Source organism: Equus quagga, chromosome 13 (assembly GCF_021613505.1).
Source record: "Equus quagga isolate Etosha38 chromosome 13, UCLA_HA_Equagga_1.0, whole genome shotgun sequence".
Classification (NCBI taxonomy): Eukaryota; Metazoa; Chordata; class Mammalia; order Perissodactyla; family Equidae; genus Equus; species Equus quagga.
In genome coordinates this window covers 691,023-707,715 of record NC_060279.1, presented here as the reverse complement: position 1 = coordinate 707,715, position 16,693 = coordinate 691,023, and positions in this window count along the sequence as shown.

Genomic DNA, 16,693 nt, shown 5'->3' with positions numbered 1-16,693 from the left:
TGGGCAAGTCACTTAGCTGCTCTGTTCCCCGTTCTCTTGTTTATGATATGGAGTGCATCTCTGCCCTGCCTCATTGCCCTGGACAAATAAGGTCACTGAGGAGCAAGTGCTGAGGAGCAAATGAAATCAGTCAAACTGTTTTAGAGCACTCTATAAAATGGATTATTATCACAAATGATATATAATCAATCTCCAGGGCCCAGGACAGCCCTTGGAGATTTCTTTACAGGTACAAGAATCTCTTCTCTTTCCCATTCTTTTCTAGGGAGTTTTTTTTTTCCAGTGGGAGCCTCTGCACCTCGGGGACAGAGTGGAGCCGAATGTCCAGTGTGGTTCGCAGTCCTGTCTGCTCCCTCCCACTCGTCCCTCCACAGGGAAATCCCAGTGTATTTTTAGGGAGCCTCATTGCTGCCGCCTGGCTTCCCCTCCAGGGCCAGCCTGGGAAAGCTCTCGGAACACAGGCCTAGGCTGCTGCAGAGACGGGCCTGAGCCCTTCTCCTCTCTGACCCTGGGCTTTGTCCCCAGAAGGGCTGACCAGGGTAGGAGGCCCAGGGGCTGAGATGGCCAGAAAGACAAAAGGTGTGGCACTGACAAGCAGAGTGAGAAATGCGGGTCAAGTCTCGGGGAGGGAGGGACAGACTGTGAAGGCCCCCAAGAAGAGAAAATGAGTAAACACCTCAGCCACTGCCCTGTTCTGCCTCGTGCAGGCTGAGGGCAGGGCTCCAGGCCCCTGGCAGGTTAGCTTCAGATTGCGAAAGTTGGGGGTGGAGCAGGCCGGGGACACCCCTTCCTCTGGGAGTAGGTTAAATAATCTTCAGCCGCAACAATAAAGATCAGTTATGACCTGATGCCCCAGCCTGATTCGGAAGGCCGGGGTTGGGGGGGGGGGGGGGGGGGAGGTGGATAATGTGTCTCCTCCACTCTGTCCCTCCAGGGTTAATTATCTGAACAGTCTTTGGACTTTGGCACACTCAAAAGAGAAAGAAGATCTGCAAATCATTAAGCCAGGGAATGGCCTTCACGAAAGAAGCATCTGTGGGCCCGGGACAGACGGTATGCAGGTGCCCCCTCCGTGCATCCGTGTGGCCTGGGCGTCGGTGGGTCAGAGAACCGGAGCAGAAGTGGCCAAGGGCTCCAGGGCCAGGAGGACGCCCGCAGGGAGCCTGCGAGTCGGGTCTGGGGGGGGGGGGGGGGGGGGGGGGGGGGGGGGGACAGGCGCGCGGCGGTCCCCCACCCCTGTCGTCTCTACGGCTCTCCGCACGTTTTCAAATGCTAGTGTTGGCAGTGTCCTTGAAGGGATTGAAAGAACTCAGAACACCACCAAACAAGTCAGGGTAATGATGGCACTCAGTGCGACAGGGCACGTGTTCCGGAGTCCGGGAAAGCATCTGCTGTCGTCTCCTGCCCCCCGATTTGTCGCCCGGGGCAAAGCCGCGTCCCCGAGCCTTCCCGCCCTGGTCAGGCCTCCTGCCTCGGCCGGCGGGCTGTGCCTGCTCGGTGCGGGCTGTGCCTGCTCGGTGCATCCTGCACCACTCGCATCACTGAAATGTGTGCGTGCGCACGGTGGGGCAGGATCGGCTCCCACGGGCCGGGGGCCGGCGCGGGCTCTCCCGAGAGGAGCGCCGGGGTCGCACTCATCCAACAGAGGTCCCTAACAAGGCCCCAGACGGGACTTTGTGTCTCCTGCTCCACATCTGCCCCTGGCTTCCTGAGGAACCCCTCTGGAATCACAGCCTGTGGGTGCCTGGAGGAACAGTGAGAGGTCATCGGATCCATTTCACAGAGGAGGAAACCGACGGTTCTTTCCTCTCCTAAAGCGGCTCTCGGGACTCCCATTTGCTTTCTAAATGATTTTGCACATTGGTTTTTGCTGGTTACGTATATCTTTACCGAAGACAGTGTTGCAGGTGCCCTCCCAACCGGGGTCGTTAACGTGACGCTGGGGCTGGCGGGGGAAGGCGGAGAGCGGGGGCCTGCGCGCCGCTGTGCGTCCGAGGACCTTGGTGTGCTTATGTCCTAGTGTTCTCTTCTATTTTAGAAACGCCTGCCCCTTCTGCTTTGGCTTCCCGGGGCAATGCTGTTCTGCTGGTTGTGCAGTCAGGCTTTTCAATCATAAACAAGAAAAAAAAATCCACGTTTCTATTTCTTTATGTATCTCTGCTTTTTCAGGAAAATAAATACTTGTTGAGTTGAACTGGAAAAATTTTTGAGAAAAATGTTTTTGTACCTTGTGTGTTTCGCTGTTATTGTTGCTAAATAAGTGCTTTCAGTGGCAGGTCTTTTGTTCTGAGAAAAGACTTTTTATTTGGGGGGTGTTGTGCATCCAGGGGGTGGCGTTAGCTGTCTCAAAGCGGGAAAATCTTAAATCGTGCAGGCCTGCAGTGGCCCCTCTGCTTCTCCGCCTCCTAATTCATATATTCCCTCCCGTCACCAGGCGGTCACCCCCACTTGCCTTCCAACCATTACATGGTAGGAGAGTAGGGCCGACAGTAACACAGTTTGTTGGTCCACCCAGGGAAAACAGAGGTTCCAGGACCTGTTCTGGGTGCTGAGCAAGACACAAGCTCCCTGCTCTCAGGTAACTTCCATCCCGGAGGGGGAGACAGTGAAAAGGCAACGAACAAACATGGAGTGATGGATGCTAAGCAGAGAACGACTGCAGGAAGGGATGAGAATGAGTGACTGAGCCACTACTTTGGGCTGAGCAGCCAGAAGAACCTTTCTGGAGAGAGCTGAATAAGAAAGTCGGCCGTGGGAAAACCAGGCTCTCCAGCAAAGGAAACAGCCACAAAAGAGGCCCAGTCAACACGGCTGTTTCAGGACTTTCAACAGAGGAGCTTCTGTCAGCCATCCCCTGCTCACACCTCTCTGGGCCCTTGAAATAGTCATTGCTGCAGAATAAATTACCCCAAAATTCAGTGACATGAAACAGTGAACATATTCCCTCACGTAGTTTCTGAGGATCAGGATTCTGGGAGCAGCTCAGCTGGTGTGTCTGGCTCAGGGTCCCTCTTCCTCGCCACATGGCCTCTCCAGAGGGCTCCTCACAGCAGCGTGCTTCCCCCAGAGGGAGTTTCCCCGGAGAGAGACAGAGACAGGGAGAGGCAGCACACCGAACAGTGGCCGCAGTCTTTGATGCGCAGCCTCAGAAGCGGTACGCCACGACTTCTGTTGGATGCTGTGGGTGCAGTGAGGGAGGCACTGCAGAAAGGTGTGGCCACTGGGGGCCATCTCGGAGGCTGGCTACCTCTGTCCTCCCACCCCTCATGTTCACATGCCTCCCAAAGACCCAAAAGTTGGGCCCCATTACAGCATGAGCTGTATCGCATCATTGAAATCGAGTGCAGTGCAGCTAAGGCTCCTCAGGTGTAGCTCCTGAAGCTCAGCTCCCATGGAAGGCTCCGCTTGACCAGTTAAGCAAAGAGGTGAGTCGTCTGGCCCCACACACACCCCGTGTACAATGTAGGAGGGCATAAGATAGCTGCTGTAAACATTCCTGTTCAAAAAGGGGGAAAATGGTGCACAGCAATTCTGAAATCCATCCAGGCAGATGGATGAATTCTCCATGGCTCTTGGCTTTCCCCTCTGAGCGTTTGGTTCTGACTGTGCGTCTCTCCTCTTCCATGGAAGCTGGCATGTGTTTGCAGCTGAGTAATTTTCTCAGCTTGCTTCCTGCCAGTAGAATTTTAGGAGTCCAAAGGCCTCTTTTCATTTTGTATTATCTCTACAGTGTATGAAAATACTTAGAAAAAAAAGATAGCCCAGAGCCTAAACTACAAAAAGTGTTCCATAAACGGTAGCAGTTATTAAAGGAAAGAGTATAAGTGGGTATGGTAGGCAGAATAATGGCCTCTGAAGATGCTCACATCCTAACCCCTGGAAACGGTGAATATGTTACCTACGTGGCAAAAGGGACTTACAGATGGGATTAAATTAAGGATCTTGAGATGGAGGGGTAATCTTGGATTACCTAGGTGGGCCCAACATAATCACAAGGATTCTTATAAGTGAAAAAGGGAGGCGAGACACTTGGAGAAGGAGGTACGATGGATGCAGAGCTCACAGTGATACAGTTGCTGGCATTGAAGATGGAAGGCGCCACAAGCCAAGGAATGCAGGCAGCCTGTAGAAGCCAAAAAAAGGTGAGAAAATGGATTTCCCCCTAGAGCTTCCAGAGAGAACACAGCACTGCCAACACCTTGATTTCCGGCTAGTGAGAGCCATTTTGGATTTCTGATCTCCAGAACTGTAAGATGAAAATTTGTGATGTTATAAGCCACTAAGTTTGTGGTGATTTGTTATAGCAGCAACAGGAAACTAGTATGGGGGTAATGGTGCCATTAAGGTATGAAGGCGTAGGAATAGATTGGAGGAAGAGAAAGATTTACGTCTTCGACATGTTAAATATATGGAGCCCGGGTGCAGATGTGCAAGAAATAGCTTGGTATTTGAGGCTGGAGCTCAAGAGGGAAGCCTACGCTGGGGAGAGAGAGCCAGGGTTTCAGGTGATATGGAAGCCATAATGCAGGATGGAAGTGAGGAGAGACGGGAGATGGAGGATGCCGAGAGGGCAGGCTGAGGAAGAAAAATGCAGAGCCCTTGAAGGAGAGAGAAGGACCGATCAACATGGATTAGCCAGGTAGCGTCCCTCACAAGGCGGTAAAGTGACAGCCTGGTGAAGACTCTGCCTGCGTTCTGCTTAGTCCCTGGGGTCTGCTCTTTATTTTCCAGGTTGCCTGAATCCTCCTGAGATGGGGTCTCATTGCTCCCAGGAGCCCAGGGAGGAGGGACGGGGAAGAGCAGACAAGGCGTGCCCCTGCTCAGCTGTCCCCTCATCCTGGGAGCTATGCCCAACGGGGCTCTCGCCTCGGGAGCACACTCCGGGAGGAGAGGGCCGGAGGGACCGCCAGGTGAAGCCGTCTTTTTTACCCCTTTGGCTTCAGCCCAGATCCTAGATTTATCCTGCACTGAGTGAACTGCTGTTCATATTGGGGGCCAGATGAGGCCAACGGGGACACCTGAGCAGAGCTGGGGGTCCAGGTCATGGGGAGAGGGAGGTTCTTCCAGATAGTTCCTTTCCTAGGAAGGAGGCCTTCCTGGAGGGAGGCCTTGGTGACTCATCCCCCTTCTTCCTCTGTAAAGGCTCAGAGGCTCCTTTAAGCGTCCTTCCTTTGAAAACATCCATAAGCAAGATTATCACTCAAGAATGCTTTTCAATGACGGGAAACAGAAAAGCCAACTAACAAGGGCTTAAATAAATTGGGATTTATTTTCCTTACATAACAAGAAGTCTGGAGGTTGTCAATAGCTGGCATTGGTTTAGGGCACTATAAAATTAAGAATAACATCTTGCATTTTTCTTGACCTTTCTCTCAGAGTCACAGTATGGATGCCATAGCTCCAGGAACCACATTTCCATTCAAGGTGGGCAAAAGAGGAAAGGGATGGTGCCAGATACATCTGTCCTGTTTATTAAAAAGCAAGCGTTTCCCAAAACCCAAACCGATTTTTGCTTATATCTAATTGGCCAGGAAATTGTCAAAAATCACCTATACCTACAGAATACAAAAAAGGTGGTTTTAGTTTTTCCAGCCTGCAGCGTGGAGACTGGTAAAGGAAAGGAGCTTTGGAATGGGTGTGGGGTAAGCCCGTCTACAACTAAAGGGATGCTTATGGACTCAATTGCCTCTCCTTAGAGAAGGTGTTTTGCTCCATTTGAGGGCAGCTGGGCTATAAGGGTCCTCTTACCCCTGCCAGGGGCCCTCCCCCACCACAGCCAGGCTCCCACCTCGGACCCCTGGGGATCTATCCAGGCACCTGGCTGCATGGGCTACAGCCCACTAGCATTTCCCCCCGGGGTTCCTGTCTTTCAGAGCCACACCACTGAAGGAGAAGGAGAAGATGAAGTCTGTCTTAACTTCCAAGTAATAGAATTTACGGCTGTTTTTTGAGGTCAAGGATAACTGTTCAGTTAACTTAGGGAGGAAGTCAAACCAGTTGTCTGGGAAGGTGACTAGTTCTCATCTTTCAACCGGCTGGTAGGTCTTGGTGAGACAGCTGGTTCCCAGGTCCGGAGCTGCACGAGGGCTTCCTTCCAGCCAGCTCTGTCTCTTTCCCCTCATCCCTGGCTCTTCTTCACCTGGTCCCACCTGACAGCCACACCTGTGTACCCTTAGTTTGGGCCGTCCTCCCATTCCTCTCTCTCACCTGCAGATAGAGAGTCTCTGAAGCTATGTTGATGCCCACCTCCTCCCTGCCCACCCACACACTGCCGCCCCACTGTAGCCAGCTGGCAGGGAGACCCACCTTCCTGACCGCAGGCCCCTGCCGGGTGCACACTCGCTACTGGGAAGATTACCCAGAACCATGTGATGCCGTTAGACGTGGTGGGAGGGTGTGGAGGGGAAGGCTCTCCCCACTCCCTCTGGGAGAGGATCAGGATTTGGGAAAAATCCAGACGGACCTTCAGGCATGACTCACCCTGGCGCTCAGTGGGCGTCTGCCCACTTGAGCAAGAAGACAGGCACCCGCCCATTCTCAAGCACACCTGGGGCTCTCCTGCTTGAGCACGGAAGTTGCTGCTGCTGCTGGGCTGAAGGGAACCCATGGCGTGTGCTTCAGGAGCTGGACCTTCATGGTGCCCACACCCCCTGCCTGGGGGCAGCCAGAGCAGGACACTAGCCCAGGATGTTGCATCGCCTAGTGATTGGTGGTCACTCACATTGACCCCATTTCCTGCATCCTTGCAGCCTGGGAATGGGGGAGGGGTGCAGGGCGGGGGAAGGCTGATACAGAACGAATTTGAAGGGTCTGATTTAGACCCTCTATTGTGCTGCTGGGTGTCGGGGAAGGGGGAGAGGGGCCCTCGTATGAGCTGTTGGTAGGAATAGAAACTGGCTCAGCATTTTTGGAGGACAACTTGCCCTTCGTATCAAATGTTACAGGGGCATGTGTCTATGCTACAGACATATTTCCACAGGTATATGATGTGAACAATGTTACTCTGAGTCTGGAGCAGGAGTTGGGAGAGTTGGAGGATGTAACTTTTTACTTCCTACACTCTTGCATGTTCATGTCTTGGTGATGACTGAGAAATAGAAAGTGTTACCATCATCTCCCTGCTTCAGGTGTGCTACGAGTGCAGGTAAATATATTATCACCCTAGGGATATTCTGCCAGGGCCTCCTGAATTCCACAAGTAGAAGTTTTTAAGAGTCAGGAGGGGGGCCAGGCCCGGTGGCCCAGTGGTTAAGTTCGGCGTACTCTGCTTTGGCAGCCCAGGTTTGGTTCCCAGGTACAGACCTACACCACTCTTCAGTTGGTGGCTATGTTGTGGTGGCAGCTCACATACAAAAAGAGGAAGATTGACTACAGACATTAGCTCAGGGCGAATCTTCCTCAGAAAAAAAAAAAGTCATGAGGGGTCACTAGGGATAAGACACACCTGGTAAAGGGTGTTGGGGTCCAATCAAAGAGGGCAGAGTATCCAGCCTTCTTTGCTTGGGCTGCCTGACAGCGCTCCCTGAGGCCTGGGCCCACAGCATACATAAGGTGAAGAAACAGAAAACAGGAAGAGAAAAAAAATAATATAGCAGTCCATAAAGAAAGATAAAGTAAATTAAAAGAAATAAAAAGATTATTAAAACAATATAGGGGCTGGCCTGGTGGTGCAGCGGTTAAGTTCCCACGTTCCGCTTCTCAGCGGCCTGGGGTTCACTGGTTTGGATCCCGGGTGCGGACATGGCACCACCTGGCAAGCCATGCTTGGGTAGGCGTCCCACATATAAAGTAGAGGACGATGGGCACAGATGTTAGCTCAGGGCCAGTCTTCCTCAGCAAAAAGAGGAGGATTGGCAGCAGATGTTAGCTCAGGGCTGATCTTCCTCAAAAAAAAGAAATTCTCCACCAGATAGAAGAATGGACATATAAAGTGTGGCATGTTTACACAGCGGAATACTACGCAGCAATGACAATGACTTACCTCCAGTACACGCAGCACAATGTTGAGAAAAAGAAGCCAGACACAAAAGCGCACGTGTCGGAAGGCTCAAGACCACGTTGTTTTTGTTTGTTCATCTTTTAAATTCTCTGTATATAAAGTTGAAACATGTAAAACGTAATCAGGTAGGATTTCTTTCACCAAATATAGGCCAGGAGGCTAGCTCCTCCTTGGAGCCTCGGCTGACACCCCCGGGGAACATATTGCTGACCTCTAAGCTTCAGCCCTGTCACCAGCGCAGGCCCAGTCTGCGGTGCTCCCTCCCTTTCCGCCTTCCTCTCCTGCCTTGGTCTCCAGCTCCTCTTGGCTTTCCTTGGATGGAGAGGCTCGTGGCAGGGTGGCAATCTTGTCTTTTCATGCTTTTGTCCCAACTCCATTCGGAGTCCCTCTTCCCTAGCCATCCACCTGGCGTTTCATCTTCCTTCGTTCCCTCTCTTCCTTGGCTGACAGGGCTGCTGAGCCCGGGGCAACCTGCCTCTTCCTGTCCCTGTGTCTCTACTGTCTGATCCTTGGGATCTGCTGGTTTTAGGCTTTTGTTTGGGCCGCAGGGCTTTCTCTCTGCCTCCGCCTCCCTCTCCCACCACCCTCCCTTCCTTCCCCCTCATCTTGATGTCTTTTGTGGGACACACACTTTTATCTCCCTTTGATTTGCTCTCGCCTCCTTGGCAGGGAGAATGAAAGCTCGGCTAATTGTAGCAGGAGAGCAGTGCCGCCCGGTTCCCTTCCCAGTGTCTTCCTCCCCAGGCTGAGCAGGAAGGGAAATGAGGGCAATTTCGACTCCCACCTGCTCCCCAGTCGGCTCCAGATCTCTCTCCCCTACGGGCGTTTCTTCCCCAGTTTCTCAAGGGGAGAGAAGACAGTCCTGAAGCTCCTTACCACCTCCTCCGCTGTCTCCCTGGACCCACCACTCATCCACATATGTCTTCCCTGCACCCCGGCATGTGCAGGCGCCATGCAAGGTGCTTGGTGTGGAGTGCTGAGCCAGACAGACGTGCAGTCTCTGGGTTCACAAGGCATAGCCATAAAGGGGCTGTGAGGGGAAAGACAGTGACGGCCCCAGCAGAAGGACTGACCTCAGAATGGGGGCAAGGCCATGACTGAGGAAGGGATGTCGACCCTGGGAACTGACTTGGAGGAGGTGGTCAGGTGAGAGAGGGGAGGAAAGCAGGTCCTAAGCTGGGGAGAGAGCATGATGAGAAATTCATTCTATGGAATTGTGGGGCATAAGCTGCTGGGGGCCCAGGAACGGAGTCTTGTAAGGAGCTTGGAGTCTGACCTAAGGACGCGGGAAGGTGTGAAGAGCTGTGAGTGGGGATGTGACAGGTCCTGTTTGTGTTTAGGGTGGTGTGGAGGCGAGGCTGGAGTAAGCTGGACTGGAGGGAGGGTTCGGCGGTGCGTTCACTTCCTACAGCTGCTGTAACAAATGACCTCAGATTTGGGGCCTAAAACAACACATCCATATGATCTCACAGTTCTTGAGGTCAGAAGTCCAAAGTTAGACTCATTGGGCTGAAGCTAAGGTGTTGATAGGGCTGGTTCTTCTGGAGCTTCAAGTGGAAAGCCATTTCCTTTCTTTTCCAGCTTCTAGGGCCCCCTGCAATCCTTGGGTCGTGGCCCCTTTTCCCATCTGCAAAGGGCATCACACCAATCTCTGCTTCCATCATCACATCCCCTGGTCTGGCCTTCCTGCTGCTCTCTGGTAAAGACCCTGGTGATTACCTTGGGCCTGCTAAGATCATCCAGGATGATCTCTCCATCTCAAGATCCTGAATTTAGCCACATCTACAAAGTTGGTTTTGCCATGTAAGGTGAAATAGTTACAGGTTCTGGGGTTAGGATGTGGATATCTTTGGGGGCTACTGTTCTGCCTGCCACAGGAGCCGGCTGTGGCATTTCAGGCAAGACATAATGGTAGCCGAAACTGTTGGTAGCAGTAGAGACGGAGCCAAGGGCAGAGACGTGAGATAACTTTAGGAAGGAGGTGAACTGGTGACTGATTGGATGTGGGAGGTGAGGCAGAGGGGTGAGCAGGGATCATTTCTAGCTTCCAGGCTCCAGTGACTGACCAGATGGGGATGTCATTTACAAGATAGATAACATGAGAAAGAAACCCAGTGTGGGGAGGACAATACAGGGGAGATGAGTTTAAGCCACCTCTGAGACATCTAAGAAGAAACATCCGGAGGGCAGGTGTCTGGAGTCCAGGAAGAGGGTCTGATACGGTGATACAAGTTAGTAGGGGTCAGCAAATTATGGCCACAGGCTGGCAGCCTGTTTTGCAAATAAAGTACCATTGGAAGCCAGTCAAGCCCATTCATTCACCTGTCGCCTATGGCTGCTTCCGCTCTCCAGCAGTAGAACTGAATATCTGCAACAGAGGCTGCTTGACCCACAGAGCCACATGGCCCTTTCAGAAAACGTTTTCCAACCCCTGGACTAGAAAAACATTGGCCCACAGGTGGTCCATAGGAGTACAGGGTGGCCCTGAGCAGACGTGGAGCGAGCAGAGCAGAAGCCCGAGGAGCCCGGTGTTGAAGGAGGAATAATCTGAGGAACCGTAGGTGGACGTGGAGAACGAATGGCCAGAGACACGCAGACAGCCAGGAGGGCTGACTGCTGCAGAAGGCAAGTGTGGCCATTCTTAAATATGTCCACAAATTCTTTGATACTCTAGGGGCTCAGAATATGCCACCCCCAAATATGCCACTTTGGCATAAGGATTATTTTGAGCTGAAGACAACTGAGAAACAGCAAATCCCAAAAAGAGCTCTCTGCCCTCCTCCACCATTTACCTGAAAGCAAGCTTAGGCTCAGTCACCAGAGACAACACTGAGAGATCTGTGTGACAACCCTGCTGAAACCACCCTTGTCCTCCATTAGTTTCCTACGTGTCGACCTTCCCACAGTTTGCCCCCCTGGAAACCTAAAACCCTTTTCCTTTGTCTTGTCACTTCTCTACAAATGTCTTGTTCTTAGTTAAGATGCCACAAGCCTAGGTTCCAACCACCCCTTCGAGTTACTCATCACTGAATTTCTCCCTTGTGTGTGTGACTCTGCATGGTTAATAAACTATTTGTCTTTCTCTTGTTAATCTGTCTTTTTTTCAGTCTAATTTGCAGGACTCAGGCAACGAACCTAAGAGGGTAGAGGAAGAAGGGTCCCCCCCACCCAACAATACTCCTCCATTTGAGAGGTCAAGTCGAATTCTCCTCCCTTTGAGTGTGGGCTGGACTTTCTGACTCGCTATTAAGAAATAGAGCAAAGTAGAAGTGACAATGTGTGAACTTGGAGACTAGGTTATAAAAGGCGTTGCAAAGTCCTCCTCTTTCTTTCTGGGGAAAGTTATGCCATGTTGTAAGGACACACAGATATCCACGTGATGAGGAGCTGAGGCCTGCTACCAAAAGCCGTGTGAACGAGCCACCTTGTAGGTCCCCAGCCCTAGTAAAGCCTTCACATGCTGTCAGCCTCTGCCAACATCTCGGCTGCAGCTACTGAGAGACTTTGAACCAGAACCACCAGCTCGGCTGCTCTGGAACTCCTGACCCACAGAAACTGTGAGATAATAAAGACTCGTTGTTTTAGACTACTAAAGTTTTGGAGTAATTCATTACACAACAGCAGATGACTGATACGATGAGGAAATGAGCATTTCAAAGGGAGAGGGATCAAGCATGTCCGTGCTGCTGAGAAGTCCAGCTGGATTCAGCAGCTTGTGCCCGTGGTTACCCTCTGGTGGGACTGAGTCCTGCTGGCTGTCCCTGAGGTGAGGAGTCTAAGCGTCTATAGGAGTCCAGGCCAGGATGAGCACACACAGTTGCAGGAAACGAGCAGTCATTTGCTGTCTCACTTCTGTGATGCTGGAGGGAAAGAAAAGAAAGAAGCGTCTGGGGCTGGCCTTGATCAGTCCTCACTTAGGAGACAGTTGTGGCCCGTTGCAAGGTGAATCTGGAAAAGCCTGACTTTTAAAACAGGCACCAACGCACAAGTCTGCTCTGTGCCTTTGGCCAGGAGGCTTATGGAGTAAAATCAAATAAGTGAATTTTCTCTGTTCCCTCTTGGGATTCCTCTGGGTAAAGTCAAGACATCTGTTGATACTTTATTATTTTCAGTAAAGGACCCAAACTGACTCGTGTGTTAGTCGGCCATCACCTGACCGAGCAGCTCTCCAGGGGGAGATGTCCCAGGAGTCTGACTTCAGTTTCACCTCTCACCTGGAACTGTCTCGGAGAAGCACCACGGAACTCCGTGCCAGATGGGCTGAGCCCTTCTCGCCTGCTTACTTTTTGACAGAGAACAGCCAGTTTGGTAAGAGAATTAAGCCCTAATGCTCTAGGCACCCACTGTGTGCGATGAATTAACTTCCCTCCTTTGCATTTAAATGGTACTAGTTATGTACTATCCTAGTTGAGACAATAGTCACTCGAATACTTTTCTGTGTTCTGTGGTTCCACTGAGGGACTCGGTTAGGAAAGACACACATGTAGGAATGTTGGATTTCATAGTTGCCTCAGTGTGAAGAACTCCGACTAACTTGGCATGAGGCTGCTAACTGCTGGATGTGCTGCTGCGGCGTGTTTAAATGCACTGTGGTTCTTCTTAGCTTTTACCTTTGCCTTCTTTTTTTTTTTTTTTTTTTTTTTTGCTGAGGAAGACTGGCCCTGAGCGAACATCTGTGCCCATCTTCCTCTCTTTTGTATGTGGGACTCTGCCACAGCGTGGCTTGACAAGTGACGTATGTCTGTGCCCAGGATCCCAACCTGTGAACCCTGGGCCACTAAAGTAGACGGCGTGTGTGAACTTAACCACACAACCACAGGGCCAGCCCTTACTATTTTAGCTTTTAAAAGTTATTTGGTCCTTTTCATCATTCAGTCTTTAACTTGGACTGATTTGCACAGTTTAATTGTTCTTTATATGCTTTGTCTTATTATCTTATTCCTCTTTGTTGTATTTCACTGAAACTTTTTGCTCTCAATTATATTTTTTCTGTCTCTTTATCACTTTTAACTTTATGATTGCCCTCTTTTTATCTTGTCTTTTATTGTAGTTTTAATTTTCCATTTATTACTATCTTTTTTTCTTGAGTTTATCTCCTTATGAATTGCTTTTTGAAAAATAACTTCTTTTCTCTTGGTTTATTACGCGGGAGTCATAAGCACGGTTCTAAAGTGAGCTGTGCTGCGCGTGACGCCCCCTGTGAACTCCAGAGGATGGAGGAGATCACCTTCCAGCTACCTCTAGTGGGTGCCACATTCCCTTCCTGATTCAACAAGTTTAAGGGAATTGATATCAGGAACCCAACAGGCAGAAGTTTCCCCAAGATCAAGTACGGTAGGCAGCATTCTAAGACAGCCCCTCAGAGTCCCATCCCCTGGAGTACATGTCCTGTGTGACCCCTGCCCGCGAGTGTGGTGGGACCTGTGAGCAGGCTGGGTTTCACTCCCAAGATCAGGTTATGTTATAGGACAAAGCTGAAAGGATTCCACACATGTACTTAAGGTTCCAGATCAGTTGACTCTGAAGTAATCAAAATGGAGATTATCCTGGATGGGCCTGGCCTAATTAGGTGAGTCCTTAAAAGGGACTGGGCCTGTCCTAAAGCCAGAGATATGAAGCATGAAGAGATTTGTTGCTGGCCTTGAAGATGTAGGCTGCCGTGTTTACAGGGCCTGTGGAGAAGGCCCCACGGCAAGGACCTGAGAGCATCCCCGGCTAAGAGCTGGCAAGAAAATGAGGACCTCAGTCATACAACCACAAGGAAATGAACTTTACCAACAACCTGAGGGAGCTTGGAGATGGACTTTTCCATAGTTGACCCCCCAGATAAGGACAAACCCAGCTGACACTTGGATTTCTGCCTTGTGACACTGTGAGTAGAGGACCTGGCTAAAGCACGTTATTCTCCCGACGCACAGAAACTGTGGGATAACTATATGTTACTTTAAGCTGCTAAACTTGTGGTAATTTGTTACCCAGCAATAAAAAACTAATACATCACTGGTCATACGGAGAACTTTTTTGAACAGCTGAAAAGGAACTGTTTGTCCATATACTGTCCAGTTTCTCTCTGAGGAATTACAACCTGCAATCTCCATCCTCTAAACCCTTCGGACCTGGGGCAAACCCTTGACACACATCACCACGTATCAGGAAGGGGAGCTGGGTAAGATGCTCCGTGAGCGGAAGGATCCTCAACACAAAAATGATTAAAGTTAACTAATAAACAAAAATGTGGTCTTGAGCCTTCCAACAAGACTTCTGGAAGGAAGTAAGGTGAAAGAACCCAAACTAGGTGTCACAATTATATTTTCCCAAAATGGGCAAAACAATATTGCCCATTCCGTGAGATCTTCTTAGAAAGTGACTTTGACGCTCCTCTCATTGAGAGGTGAGCTTCATGTCCTCTTTCCTTGACAGGGGGCAGACTTGGGACAGAAGTAACACTGTGTGACTTCCAAGGCTCAGTCGCCAGCGCATGCGTCTGTGAAGACTTCCGCTACCGTGTAAGCAGTCTGATTATCCTAAGGCCACCGTGCTAGGGGCCACCTGAAACCACCCCAGGAAGAGAGGCCCTGTGACCGCATGGAGCAAGTGAGACCAGATGCCCCGCTCTTCCAGCTCTCGCCAGTTGACGGCAGCTATAAGAGACCCCAGGCCACAAGTGCCCAGCCCCCTCTCCCCAAACTCCTGACCCACAGAAACAGGGAGAGCTAGGAAAACAACCGCTGCTGTTTGAAGTCAGTAAATTTAGGGGTGATTTGTTCTGCAGCAACAACAGCCAGAACATGAGTTTAGAATCCTTCCTTAGGTCGGTCTGCGCCCCGCATGGTTCTCAGTCTGCGCTGGTCTCCTTCTCCTCTTACCTGCTCGAGACTTTGCCCCCAGAATCCTCTGAGCAGGATCGTGAAAGTTCCTTTTGGTGTGTAAATTGCCTCAATCCCCTTCCTTTGTCTTGAGATTTAGGAGAGCTTGGCTGGAATTGGGATTATCCTCAACGGCTCTCCTGGTCATGAGTCACTTGTGTTTTTGCTGGGTAACTGAGAGATGAGAAGCCTACACGTAAAAGTTATGCTAGATATAGGGGAAAAAATAGAAAACACAATATAGACGTCAAGGAATTCACAATCTATCTAGCGTTTTTTAAAAAAGTAAAACGATGAATGCCCTGTTCAGAAAGCTTGAGTGACTCCATGTTGGTTCTAGGTAGAACGATCATTTCATTTGTTGCCCCCAAACAGTTTTGAAAGTGAAAAGACACTATTACTAATCACCTTGGAAAACCAAGCATACACTAGGGCTCTCCTGGGCAAACCAGCATCCGTGGTCCTCGTAGCTGCAGGAACTTACGTAAGGAGAGCCGTACTGCCTCTCACTCGCTGTTGTGCTCACTTAGCCCAACCCAGCTCTCCGAAGGCTCTGCACCCGCTCCCACGCAGCTGAGCACAGCGAGCTGGGAACAGTGCACAGCTGTGCGGGCTGGTCTGCTTCAACTTCACGGCTGTGTGCCCCGCACGAATGGTCAACGCAGCACAGCAGTCATCCCGTTCTCCCGGACGCTTTCACATCTCCCTCTTTCCTCCAGAACTCCACCTCTTCCTCCATCTTCACTCCGGGTTGATGACCTCGCCCATCTACCCACCTCCCCGCTCCTGTGCCCAGCATTCTGCTGTAGAGGTACTTTCTGTGCTCCTCGATGAGGGAGCCTCTCACTCACACACTAGACCCTATCCACTCTCACCCACTCAAGATTTTGCCCCAGTGACTCTGTCTCCCCTGCTTCATTAATGTTTCCCTCCCATCATTTCCTCAGTACACAAACGGGCTATTATATCTCCCATCTTTAAAATATCCTCTCTTGACTCCATTTTCCCTTCAGTTATGACCAAATTCCCTTCTACCCGTCACACAAAATTATTTGAAAGAATATTCAGTCTCAAATTTCCCTCCTTTCATTTTATCCGCAACCCACTCCAATGGGGTTTTTGCCAACACCACTCCCCCACAACTCCTCCACTTGTGGTAGCTGTAGGTTCCACACCCTACATCCAGCAGACATTTCTCATCCTCTCAGCAGCATTTGATAAAGGACACCTCTCTAGGACTTCCTTGAAAGACATCTTCACTTAGCTTATTGGACAGTACACTCACCTGGCCTGATTCCTGTCTCTCTGACCGCTCTCCCAGAGTCCTCTTTGTTGCCCGCCCCCATCCTAAATGTTAGTGTGCCTGGGGCTCAGCCCTTGGACCTCACACATTCCTATCTGCACTTACTTCTTAGGGGATTTTATCCAACCTTAGAGCTTTAAATATCATCTCCATCTGACAGTTCCCCAACTTGTATCTCTGACCTGAACCTCCTTCTGTAACTCCAGCCCTCATTATCTCACCGTTTGTTCAACCTGTCCACTTGGATGTCTCACAGGCATTTCAACCTCAACACGTCCCAAACTGAACACCTGCTGTTTACCCAGCACTGCTCCTTCCTTGGTCTTACCAAATGCAGAGAAATGGCAACACCATTCTTTCAGTTACTTGGACAAAAAACCTCAGTGTTATCTTTGGCTCCTCTTCCTCTCAAATCCTACAGCCAACTCATCAGCAAATCCTGTCTATTCTACCTTCAAACTGCTTCCAGAACTAGACCACCACCATCTCTCACCTCCTCACCATCACCTCTTACCACCATCTCTC